General features: G+C 31.0%; 1 protein-coding gene across 1 annotated transcript in view; it reads left to right on the top strand.

The window, feature by feature from the left end:
• The window catches only part of LOC124359351 (high-affinity choline transporter 1), an 82,675-nt gene that overhangs the window by 32,360 nt on the left and 37,154 nt on the right, over positions 1-13,161 (top strand). Inside the window, exon 2 of the mRNA XM_046812027.1 lies at positions 10,698-11,122. The gene's annotated coding sequence lies outside the window, so the exon portion shown is untranslated. The remainder of the gene's footprint in view (positions 1-10,697; positions 11,123-13,161) is intronic.

Raw genomic sequence — 13,161 nt, 5'->3', positions numbered from 1 at the left:
ATTGTACAAAATGAGGCAATCACTGAATCAAGAATAGATACGAGATAATGGAACCGTTCCATTCGCTGATTTGATTGCACCCGTGCATGTGAGTAATGATATTAGACCCCACAGTTCTCTAATTATGACAACATTGCTGTAAATCCATTTACTCCCTGGAGGACTGGGTATCCTGTTTACTCCTGCACGATAATTGAATCATCCTGAGTCTCTGATGGCAATTCACTGCTTGGTCACAAGTTTAGGAAAATTAAGAATAAATATAACTTAAATTCTGTATAAATCTATATAAATAAAAAAACATGTACCGCTAAAAATGACCGTCATAACTACAAAACGGATTTACATTAAAGTTTTAAATGATCCATCCACTTTAGTCGGGAATAAGGTAGATTTCACGTGGCTGTAATTTCTAAATGTCCAACTAAAGATGAATTAGTAGCTAAGATGGTTAGTTAGTACTCGGTATGTTACACTGAAAGTATGAAAGAATCTTCATTCTGTCTTGTAGAAGGGCGTGCAATCATCTTGTACTTCCTTAATTTTCACCAATCAGATAATTTACGAAAATGTTATATTATCTAAATATATATATATATATATATATATATAAAACTGAATGTAAACATGTAAAAACAAAACAAAAACAAAAACAATGTAAAAAAAGATTATATAACATTTTGAAACTAGTGTGAAGTTCCAAAATACAAACTTTAACGTAGGAGAATTCATGATAAAATGATCAGTTGTATTAAAAACTAATTAATAAAATATATAATTAATTACTAAAATTTCATTAAAAAAGTCGATTAACTGTTTAGTATAGTACTAAACATATCGTCATTTAGTGAAAATAAACCGACTTCAAAACACTATAGTAAAATCGAGGATCTAAAAATTACAAATTATTTTTCATTTCAGAAAACGGAAGAAACATATTGAAGAAACGGAAGAATTGTGTCATATTCTATATCACACAAATCATTGTGGCACTTAAAACATTAAGGCAGCCCCAATTTTTAAGAAACAAATATTATGCAATTAATATTTGCATAATACGACCCATGCGAGGATCTCATTTCTATGCATAGTTACTATGGTTGTTCAATGTGGTGCTTGTGGCTGGAAATAAATGTATTTCTTTCTTTCTTTCTTTCAAATTCCAAATATTATACATTATGTAGACATTTTGCCCTTATTGAATTTCTTCTTGCAGAAAAAATACAAAAACACCATAGACGAGATATAGTCAATAGATAGGCCATCAACAGACTGAATTAGCCAATATGTATTATTTATGCTGTACAACTGCATTTAATACTATATCACGGTTTATGTATACAAGAGGTTCTCCTCTCTACTAAGTATGAATTATAAATACGGATATTTAATCTGCTTTGCCAGAAAAGTAATTCAGTGACAACTTTTAATTCATAACACCTTGTTGTAAGAATATTTTATATTTTAAACTAGTTTTACATAATCACTTTTTACCTTAAAATTGCATCCAATTTCTTTAATTGAACACCATTACCTTTAAAGAAACCATTTCCTTTTAATCTATTTAGAGTTTGGTGCTGCCTTAAAAAATTGTGTGGATTTGAGTTTCTTTCCTTTTCTGAAATAAAAATAATTTTTACTTTTTAGTTCCTTGATTTTATTTTAGCATTTATAAGTCGATTTATTTTTATTTTTTAAAATTGTATTTTTTATTTTTAGCAACTAATCTTGAGTACTCTTTCGTAATTTAGTAATACAGATTAAGATATTCAGGGATTAGAACCTAACATTTAGTGAATTCATTCATTCATTCATTCATTTCATTTATTTATTAGATGTATTTGTATTTAGTAGATGTATTATTTTGTTAGAAGACTCATAGTGGTGCATTCTCTATTGGATCCCCAATTAATATTCTGAAACATTCTAATCCCATGTCTGAAATTTGAGTTAATTTCTTTAATTTAATTTGTAGAAATCTCTGCACTCCGTACTATCCCTCAGCTCCATGAAATACTTTATTATAAAATATTCCACACATTCTACAACTGAGGTACCATCTCAAAATATTGAATGTTAATAAGTACTTTTCCTTTCTCGCTACTCTATTCTGAATCAAAATTTGCTTAAAACTCACACAAACAATTTATCACATGACATTCCAAACTAATCCAAGTAAATTATTTCCTGTTATGTCTGAGGTAATTCATGGTAATAGCTAGAAAAATCCATCCCTGCAATATAGTCCATCTCGTTACTCCTTATCACGTTTAAAAAGCCTCCTAGAATAATCATTGATATAAATAAAAACATTTTCCAAATGTCTGTGGGGTAAGCTATGTTTAGTTTTTATTAGTTACTTTCTCCCATTTTGGTGCTCTAGGACTGAATCTACTAGTATAAAGAATGTAGTACTTGTAGACTTCAGTCCTATATTCAGTACCTCGCTCCCTAGTGTCTGCGAGGTACTTTAGCAGTTGAAATAACTCAGAAACTTACTGTTTCATTGCTCCATATCATTTTTAAAACAAATCCTAGAGGGACATTATCTGAGGTCCTGGTTTACACTGGAAAGCTCTATAGCAGTTCTGAGTTAATTTAATGACTGTTTATATTCTAATCTCAGAAGCAATTCTGACTGATTTAGAGATTCTGTCCTGATAATGCTTCATGACAGAATCCAAACCGCTTCAAAAAGAGTATTACTCAGACAGGTACTATAGACTACGATATGATCCGTAGCATCTGTGAAGTACGTTATGGTCATTGCAAAATAACTACATCTAGGCATATTCTATCCCATTTTTCCATGTAATGTTTCAAAGGGTGTATGTTCCCTAGCAGATTGAGGTAATTTATGGTCATTGGAAAAAATACTTGAATCGTACAGGAGCGATTGCTGAAACCTTGATATACACCGTGATATACAGTAGTTTGGAAATGTTTAAACTCCGCACATAACTCTCTACCGTTACTCCAGGAAGGACATTTTATACTGCCTCCAATAATAGAACGAACCATTATCAAGAACAGATAGTACTTGCTCCGCCGGGACTCGAACCCGGATCTCTCACTTGCCGGGTGAATGTGCTACCATTACACCACAGAGCCCTCACTTTTTACGATTCAATTATATTGTATTTGGCCGTACCTGTCACATATGCGTTTAAATAACTAAACTAACATATGATCGGAAGACCAAATACCTGACAAACGACTTTTGTTTATATTAATTAAATTTGTAGAAATGGCAATAGCCTTATTTAATTTTTTCAATAAACATTGAATCACAATATACGGTACGGCCAAATACAATATAATTGAATCGTAAAAAGTGAGGGCTCTGTGGTGTAATGGTAGCACATTCACCCGGCAAGTGAGAGATCCGGGTTCGAGTCCCGGCGGAGCAAGTACTTTTTGTGATTCAATGTTTATTGAAAAAATTAAATAAGGCTATTGCCATTTCTACAAATTTAATTAATGTAAACAATAACAGATAGTGATATATGTGCCCTATCATCTGTGAAGTACGTTATGGACATTGGAAGGAAACGATAGAGGATGGATTATGGATCTCTGCATCTTATTCTGTCTTGTTGCTGAATTTAGAGTGTGTTTCATGTGGTAATTTTGGAACCCTGATGTAAACTAAGGAACTTTTGATAGCTAGCTACTTTAAGGTATTTTAGTGATTTGGAAATTTCTAAACTCCGCATTGAATCCTGTCCCGTTGCTCCAGGTCGAACTTTGTAAGAAAACGGCATCTCCGCGGTTTCCATTGTATGGCTTCTCCATATGGCATTATATGTAAAACTTCCGAAGTGATTTACTGCTGAAACACCTGTCAAATCCTTAAAACATTTATGTGAGACCAAAGATTCATCAAAACTGGTTTAGTAGTTTTCTAAAAAACTATGAACATAAAATAATTAACATAGAAACCAGTCGAATTGCATTTGGAAACCGATTAAAAATAATGACAATCCTACAAGTTTAAAAGTCTTTCTTACTTTTCTCGGCAAATTTGAAACTTGCCAATTCATAAAAGGTCGTCTAAACATATGTATTTCTAAACAGACTATTTTCACTTTACAAACTCCTTTAAGTACAGTACTACACTTTTACATAAATTGTGCAGTGGTAAAACTGTTTTCATTCTGAAATAGAAGAAATCATTTTTTTAGAATCCCAGTAAATTGTAAAGTTAAATTTTAATAAACTTCTCCTCAGACATTTATGTTTGTTATTATTAATTTATTCATGGAAATAAATATTAATCTCTGCAGGAAATTTGTTCGTTTATTTTTTTAGTAATCAGACACAACCGATTTCGTTTTCGTCTTCTTTGCCGGATTAACAGACGTAACAGTGACGCACTCTATGCAAACAAGCCAAACTCGGAGCTGAGTACGGCTCCACCACCGTGTCTGTATCACGGCCACCACATAGCGTCACCGATAAAAACTTTCACCGAGATCGACAAAGACGTCTCTGCCGAATTAAGAGACGTGACAGTGACGCACTCTATACAAACAAGCCAAACTCGGTGTCGCCGATGAAAACTTTCACCGAGATCGACATAAACGTCTCTACCGGATTAAGAGACGTGACAGTGACGCATTCTATACAAACAAGCCAAACTCGGAGCTGAGTATGGCTTCTCTACCGTGTCTGCATCACGCCACCACGTGGTGTCGCTGACGAAAACTTTCACCGAGATCGACATAAATGTCTCTAGCGGATTAAGAGACGTGACAGTGACGCATTCTATACAAACAAGCCAAACTCGGAGCTGAGTATGGCTTCCTTACCGTGTCTGCATCATGCCGCCCTCGGTTACGGTCGATGACTAAACGTGGAAGATATTGGTTTATTTCCGTTGTAGAAATGGAGCACAGTGGTTGTCATGTTCATTATATGAAATATATATTAACACGTTAAAAATTTAATAGTATTAATTAGTAATAAAAGTTGCTATAGAGTATTTTTTTATTATTATTATAAATATTATCACGGCATCTTGTTAATGATTAATATTTAATTTAGACTGTTATATTTGAATAATCACCCAGATAAAATTTTATAAAATTTAAATTATATTAGAATTCGATCAAACAAATTTCAATTAAATTATTATTTAACAATTATTTGTATTGTAATTAAATCCGGTGAAGAGATTTTAATTTTGGTTTATGAACAATATATAATATTATTAAGGTGATAACCCTAACATGTGAGATATCAATTTCTTAATATAACATTTACAGAAATTGTCATATTGTAGTTTGGGTAATTGTCTCTCAGAGCGTAATGTACATACAGGATTACAATCATAAATTTCTTACGACATACTACTTAGGACGACAACCCTATTAATGATCATATGACATATATCGTCATTGTATATTAAATGGGAAAAAGGAATATAAAATTCTTATAAGTATTAAAACGTTGTGTGTATAATATTTTGATATGTTAAAAATCGAAAACTGCAATGTACATTTAGGTATAGAATAGTTTATGCAATGATGTTGCAATATTGTGTAGTAGTGAGGTTTCAATCGTTGGTAAAATATTAATCTTTATTAGTCATAAGATTAAAATAAAATCTGATACTAAGCCATTTTACGGTGAGGAGATATAATTCACCATATTATCTATTCTTGTCTCTTAAAATGCGAAATAGCTCATTTTAGCATTTTTGTATTAATTTTTTTTAGCTTATGTGATTGGCTAGGTGTTCGGAAAGTATAATAACTCGAGGAGCAAGAAACATTGTATACTTGTCTGACTGTCTGTCCGCACGGTATTTCGAAAACTGCCTGGTCTGTAGTCTTGAAATCGTGCATGAAGCTTCATTTCTGAATTCGATGATTATGCAATTTAGCTGAGAGTTAGCGCATATCTTTACATCGTCCTTATTGGTTACTATTATGGTAACAAGAAAATAGCAGGGTAAATAAATTTTTTAACAGACTGACGACAATCATATGATACTTTAACGTGTGACATATTAAAACATGGAGCCTAACTACCTAATCGTGTAAAACATAATCTTTTGGTGACTTGGTATGTAGGATATAGCAAAGATGAATGTCGGTGTTCTTTTATTATTAAAAATCGCTATGAAACCAGAGGTAAAGGTTCAAAACTGTGGATGTTCAATGTGGCAACATATCTCAAAAAGATGTTATCTGTAAATTATAAATGTTTCATGAAACTTCAATTAATATAATAGAAGAAATTCTATACTGATGCATGTCCATAGGATTTGGTTGTTTCATTGAAGCTTATTTTACAGTAGGCAGACACAATATCTCTCATCTGCTAGGGAGATGACAAATATGTTTTATTGTTTTATGTGCCTGCCGCAGGACATCTCGAAAATAAAATGGGTCATAGACTTAGGTGTGCCGTACTCCAAATTTATACCACCTTGTTTTTAGTTTAAGGAGTATAAAGAAAGAATATTAATGAAAACTATTTATGATTTGATACTCATAGTAATGGGAAGATAAGCAAAATATGTAAACTAATCTAATTTATATTACTTCTTCTCTTTATAATAAAGATTTATACCTCTTTATTCATTCAAATATCATATTATTATTTAGAACTGTTAAAATGATAGATTTATTTTACCATAACATGATAATTACTACATGTTTTTTTCTTTTAATATTACAAGCATCCATGATTGTTGCATTGAATATATTTTGTACTAGCCCTACTAGAAAACCATATGATTAGTAGTTAGCAAAATAATTCCGATATTTTAAACTATTTATTCCATTTTTTACACAATTAATGCTTGACATATATGTGTTATTTTTGTATCTTTAAATAAACTGCGTTTTATACTAGTTTGGTACATAACATACACAAATAACAAACCATCTTAATCTCTAAAATAATATTTATAAGGTAGCTGGATTGAAAGGAAACACGTATCAACCTATCAAGAACCTACTTTGATTAGATTATTGCTACATACTCAACAGCGTGATCCACCCACCTCATTCACACTTGATACAAACGAAATGTCAGATTGTTTTGTTCAGCTGTCACACGCCGGAACGAAACCCTTGCAGAGAGAACTTTTGGAGTTGACACTTCATTACAATTGTTCCCAGCTAAAATGTTGCAGCGATACGAGGATTACACGATGGCTGATATCACAGTTTAACACACTTAGAGGAACCATATAACAATCTTAACTTCTCTTTTGACTTAGAACATTAACAATGATTAATTACTACTGTGTCATCCTATCATTTAGTAGACAATTTTCACAATTTACGAAGTTCATAAGACACATTTTCAAAGAAAATATGTACTGATATTTTCAAGGAAACCTTTCAGTGTTAAAAAATGAAATAATGTATGGAAATCGAGTTTTTTGACTAGATTGAAATATTATATTGCTCCACTTTAATACTGAGTGCAACTATCACGTTACTTCCTTCAGATAAAAAAGTGTAAATACACGAGTTAGGACGGTAACTACAAAGTATATTTTCTCAACTGCCCTCTTAATCATTAACACTGAAAATGGGTACATGAGTGCTTGATATATGAATAATTCCATTTTTTAAATATCATAGGATCCTATCGTACTACATAAAAATAATATATATACTTCGAATTTGGAGTTCCTGTAGATTTATATAAAATAGGTTATGTTACTGAAATCCCAAAAGCTATTTAAACGAATACACCGAATGTTGCGGGTGCAGCCGAAGGCATGTGCTACAAATGTAGACATTATTTTTTCAACTTTTGAGATATCGAATAAGCTATGGAGGCAAATTTTTCTGTATAAATAATTCTGTAGACAATTAGGTCGCAGGTTTGAGTCTGTCTGCCGGCCCCATAGAGTAAATTCAGAAGTTACAAAAACGCTGACTCATTAAACAAACTTTCTCTAATTCAGAATAATCAATTTTTTTTTTTTTTTATATAACTGAGTAACCTGGAATAGAAAAGGTAAAAAAAGATGTATCATGTATTTAATGTGAAAAGTATTAACATTGTTATTTGTTACAAAGGCAACTAATTGGTTTGTAATGTGCGCTTATTAAATTAATTAATTCCTCTCTATCTTTACTTTTCAATTAACTGAGTTGACATTTAATTTATGTTAGTCAACAATGCTTTTTTCATCCTCCAATAGTTAATCTCCTCTTGCATTATTTCCAACAAACATATTACACGTAGTATTCGTACAATGTTTTAATGTGCTTTTATGACATGATATGAAACCATTGTATTTAATGTATTATAAATTTTGAAGTCAATGGGGTAAGTCTGTCCACAGTGGAAGCAGTCATTATGCAATTTAAACTAATGAACGCATTTATGTAAACGAATGCCATTTATTTATTTGCGGAAAAAAGTACTATATTCCTTTTATCAAAATTTCTTTTTAATTTATTATTTTTAGAACTTGAGATAGGAATTAACAATTATAACTTTGGTATATTTTGATAACGCATAAGTATGTAACGTATTTTTTATTTATTTTTACTCATTCGCATGTGAATAAGGGTCATGTTTTAATGTCTTTATTTTTATGGTCCAAAACTGTCTAGTTCCATTTGTGATGACGTAAATAATTGTGACACATTACCTCTTTTTAAAAAAATCGCGACACTATCTAGTCTGGTAAGCTTACCATGACCTTCAAGGGGCTTTTTAGCTTCGGATGGTAGTTAGATCACATTATCACATCGTCACGAAAGTCTAACAAACTTAATAGTGTAGATCGTTCAATTAACTATTTTACTGAAATATTATATGCATAACTCACATTATATTAATTTATTAATATTTTCATTAATTCATTTATTAATGTAATTTACTGTAATTTATTAACGTGTACTGCATTGACTTGCATAAAAACATATCATACGTTCAATTTTAATTTATGAAGCTTATCAGAGTTTTTAACAAGATATATCACGGCACGTATCGTAGCCTCTTCATATGTGTTTGATTTGTTTCATGATGTTTTATTATAGTTCTCACACTATCACAGAAATAATTAGCATTGTTTTGAATTACTGTTGCAGTAAACAATGAGTATAATGTAAATGTCCCTCTGTTGGGGTTTTACCCCTTTAAAGCGGTAAGTATTCGCTGAGTAATAAGAAAAACTAATAACTAGTTAAGAATAAGTATCGTACTAAATTTTATATTCTACTCCTCACAAAATACTCATGTCTTCGGAACTCATTCTTGATTTGTTCCTTTTTATTATAGTTTTAAAAGGGTACTTCCTCGAATAACAGCTGACACACAAATATCACTTGCTTGGATGAACACATAAAGAAAGTCAGTTTTAAGAATATGTTACAAATTTTTATCAAATTTGGATATCATCCTATAGCACAAATTAAATTATAATAATTCGAAATCGTAAATTTTGGATTATTCAATATTTCTACTGTTATTTTTAATTTAATGTTTAATGTACCTATTGCAAAATTCAAACTTTTAAGTGCTAATTTAATTTTCTTAAATTAACTTCATATTAACAAAATAGAATTATTTCTAAGAATATGAAAATTCGATTTAAAATGTTGTTCTCCATGGTTCACGTTTTACCGAAACGCCGTTCAATATATCGTGCAAATTAGTTACCTATTTGTTTAGCATGTTTAGTTTGGTTCAAAAATGAAGGCGCTATCACCTACATTTAGATTGAACCAAATACTGGAGTATATTATATACAAAATGTCAACTCAAAAGAGAAATCAGAAAATTACAAGCTATAAGAAGTACTTTTAAAAGGGATATTTCCTTTATGACAGAAGCATCGACTACCTAAGTTTCTGTAATGGGAATATATGCATTTGACAATCTGATTCCAATCAGTGTCTTTGATAAAGACCTACTTGTCTTTCCTGAGACGACAATACATTTCTGTCACAAAGTTAGACAACATCTCTTTGTATTGTCTTTATGTTTTGTTTTGTCATTTCCGGTCACGTTAACTATGATTTGAATGTGTTAAAATCTGCCACAGCCTCGAGGCTACATTTTAAGGGATTTGAGGCGATGGTGTGTGGCGCTGAGATTACACATGTTTAAAAATGGTTTAAACATAAGAATTGTATTTAGGCACTAGTAATTCAACAGCTTACAAAACGAGTATAACAAATAAAAAGATTATATAACTACAATCTGACCCTGCCACGCTTCACGGCGGCTTGGTTATCATACGATTAATATTATGTACAAGTTATTCATTATTATATATATTTTATTAAATTCAAGTACAATTAAAATTCTTTATTGCTTATACAAACACAGACACACAATATAATTTCAATACTAACACCAAACAGATTCGCCTAAACTCACCAGTTTCATTACACTAAGAGCCACGGTATCGTGTTACAGATTCGCCTGACCAGTTCATAATGCTCCCTGCCTCTGCCCTTGCCTTCGGTCTCCAACCTCATCAGTTTCATCACACTAAGAGCCATTATAGTGTTACAGATTCGCTTGACAAGTTAATGCTCTGCCTTTGCCATTGTCCTCAATATCCAAACTCACCAGTTTCATTACACTAAGAGCCATGGTGTTGTGTTACAGATTCACCTGACCAGTTAATGCTCGCTGCCTTTGCCCATGCCCCCTGTTTCCAAACTCATCAGTTTCATTACACTAAGAGCCATTGTATTGTGTTACAGATTCGCCTGACCAGTTAATGCTCGCTGCCCTTGCCCTTGCCAGTTAACGGCCCTCTATGCATCCGAGACTCGGCCCCAGTCCCCATGTACAGCCTAGCCTTTAAGACACGCAACAGCCCTTCTCAGAAGACGTCCCTGCGATGGGGGGACTGCTGTAAGCCCAACCGCTGATGCAACACCTTGTTACCGTTCGCTACCTACTGTTGTTACTCAAAGACTATTTTGAAAATTTGTTATAAATAATGAATTCTATATTTTTCTGGGGAGAAAAGAAGACTTTATACCAAATATAATATATTTTAGTGAGAGTGTATTTCGGTTATAAATTGAGATATTTATTTTTATGTGAGAACTGAAACTGATACATATCATTCACATAAGTGAAGAAGACTTCACCCATCGTAACCCAACACTAAACCAAAATCGTAAGTATAAACCAATTCCATAAATTTCTCTTCATCTTTATTCTTTTGATGCTTTATACTAATAAACATGAGGACTACGAATTAACTCGTAGCCTACTAGAAATGAGTTTCTATTTTTTTATTATTGTCTCTAGCTTTGAAGAACGTTTTCAATTAAAATGTACGCATTTAACCGTTGGGAAAATTTAAATATATAATCTGATTAGTGAGTTGTAACAAAAGCGTTTAAAGTAAATATTGTTAGTTGGATAATTAATTGTTGATTTACCTTCAAAGAAACTGGACTGTGAAACACCCTACTGGTGAAGTGCCCCACCCTAATTGTGACTTCACCTCCCCATATCGTTCTATTTACATCTAGGAAACCTTGAATGGTATACTGGATAGACTTATTAAATTACTTTAATTTGTTATAGATATATATACTTTTAAATTATTCCCTGTAGTTTTCTACGTTTGGCTCTAAAATTATATTCAAAATAGTTCTGAATCAATTTTATTTTGTAATAACTAATCCTGAATAATACAGCGGATTTTTTCATAATTATAAATCAAAGTAAATTTCAATCATGTAACTTGAATATAGAATATGAATTAATTCTTAAATATATGACTATTACGCAGCGTCTATCAACTTATTATTCCCAAACACTTCATTTAAGGACCTCACTTTACATTATGTAACTAAATTTCTAACAATTTAATATTTTTCTGAGGATCAGTTGAAGTTGAGTATTTACGTTTACCTTAACGAGTTTCTTTTAACTTCATAAATATTGTGGTGTTTATTGTTTTAAATTATAAATGTATTATTTCACTATTTATTAACACTTAAGAAGAACACTTAACACTGAGATAGTATGTTTTGTTTTCATCTGCAAGTTATAAAAAGAAAGTAAACAACTCAGGGGAAGTGAATCCTTAACGTATATTCATTATTACAAGGAAATGATACAAAAGGGAACCGAAAAAGCTGTCAATGTCAAAATGGTATTGACAGGCGATGGAAACATCATTACTGCCTATCATAAATATTGACATTATTCCATTTTTGAACCAATAGATAGTTTATTATGAAAAGTGTACTACTAAGTGTACTTTGAACTTTTTTATGATTATTATATGAACAGGAAAGTAGGATGAGTTTTGTTGAACAATTCGTTATCTTGTATGTGTTGGATACAAATAATTCAACATAATAATTAACTATACTATTCTTCACAAATTAAACTTATTTTTATGGAAAATTAGATGTAATGTGTACGATATTGAGCTAAATAATTAAACAAATTGTGGGTTTTACATAATAACTTACTTTCTTGTGTATACAGTATTGTATTATAATAGATAAACTTAAACACTTACTGTTTTATTACTTACAAGCATCTTCTTACATTAATATAATTTTTGTTTAAGAGTAAACCAAAATAAAAATGGGTTATCGTTCAACGGTTAATGTGTTAAATTCCAATATGGTCATGGGTCATTAAACCATTTTAAATTTTAGGACATTTTAAGTTTATTTTCATCTAGAGGTGCTACGGTCTACTATAAAACATAAATCGTTAAATTAAGCTACAAATACAATTAAAATAGAAAAGCTTTTATTGAAAATATGTCCAATAAATTATATAGAAAAGTCATCAAGAAAATTACTTTTCAAAACATTTTAAAATTAGATTTTGAAAGTAATTTACAGTATCTAGGAATGGAAACAGTTTTAATTGTATCAGTTCGTTTTAGTCAAGATAATTTCATAATATATGTCAACATAGTTCCTGATGCATTATTGGAAGAGAATAATCATTTTATTAAACAGCAAAAAGTGTTCTATCTTATTCTAATAATATAGAATTAAAAATTGGCATATTTTGTTGTTTTAACGATTTTTTGTTTGATTTTAAAGTAGTTCTAAGTGTATTAAGCATTAGATATTTTTGCATAAACGATAAGTAAGGTAACTGTATTGTTTTTGTTTTTTATAGTATATTTTCTATTTTTATTTTCAGTCTATCTACTTAGATTTGTACTAATTCTAT

Source organism: Homalodisca vitripennis, chromosome 4 (genome assembly GCF_021130785.1).
Source record: "Homalodisca vitripennis isolate AUS2020 chromosome 4, UT_GWSS_2.1, whole genome shotgun sequence".
Taxonomy (NCBI): domain Eukaryota; kingdom Metazoa; phylum Arthropoda; class Insecta; order Hemiptera; family Cicadellidae; genus Homalodisca; species Homalodisca vitripennis.
The sequence above is the reverse complement of the archived record's forward strand: the minus strand, read 5'-3'. Positions and strand labels throughout refer to the sequence as shown.